This window comes from Mus pahari, chromosome 15 (genome assembly GCF_900095145.1).
Source record: "Mus pahari chromosome 15, PAHARI_EIJ_v1.1, whole genome shotgun sequence".
NCBI lineage: Eukaryota > Metazoa > Chordata > Mammalia > Rodentia > Muridae > Mus > Mus pahari.
Genome location: NC_034604.1, coordinates 64,618,744 through 64,619,893, shown reverse-complemented (window position 1 = coordinate 64,619,893; position 1,150 = coordinate 64,618,744).

Here is a 1,150-nt window from a genome sequence, read left to right as displayed (position 1 = left end):
ATTTTGGGCATAAAATGCAGTGTAAAGTCAATTATATCTGGAACTGAAAAAGAACATTTCATGTAGCATAAATGGGAACTATTAAACTTGAATAAATTATATATCAAACCTAAAAAAAATTATCCACTGTCCTTAAGGAAACAACAAACACAAACAAATGAAACCCCAAACCATAAATTAGTAGAAATATATAAGAAAGTTTAGAGTAGAAATAAATGAAACATAACCTAATAAAGCAATACAATAAAGAGTTGCCTCTTTGAATAGATGAAAGACATTTAAACAAAGATTAGATTGACCAACCAGTAAAAACAGGAAGCTCAAATAAATAAAATCTCGGATGTGAATTTGACATTATAATTAGCACAGACATTTATTGGATCAATAGAAATCATTACTGATAAGCATCTATAAACAAATTTGAGAACCTCAAAGAAATGGACCTTTCTTGCAAAGTTGTGCTTCACTAAGAATGACAGATCAATATATACAAGTTGATCAGCATGTTACATTACATCCATATAGTCAATAGAAAGAAGTCCAAAATCTATGGGATCATCTCCATATACCTGAAAATACAATTCAGAAAATTCCCCATCAGTCTGTTTCAAATATTTTATACAAATTGAACATTAAATGAACATTATAAACACAAAAAATACCAGATACGAAAGTTCAACAGCAAACATCCCACTACATAGGTAAAGAGTAAAAGCTTCCATTTAAATCTGGAACAAGAGAAAGATACCCACTTCAAACATATTTTCATCATCAATGCTAGAAATCTCAGTCAGACTAACCAGGCAAGAGTAAGAAAGTACAGACATCAAACTGGGAAAGTGGAAGTCAAATTGTCATTGCAGTAGATGGCATAGTTTCCTAAAGATGAATTTAAACGACGTCATCTCAACGATCCCAATTGCTAGCTGAAGCCAACAATAAAGCAGAGTATAAGGCCAGCATATTACTCAGCAATGTTGCTTGGTGCCAATTATGAATAATAAAGTTAAAATTAATGCATCAAATAAATAATAATATCTATTATTATTATAAATAATAATATCTAAGCATCAAAAGATTTAAAAAGATGCCTATGAATAAAGTCAACCAAAGAGAAGAAGCATATCTGTAATAAAAACATTTACACACA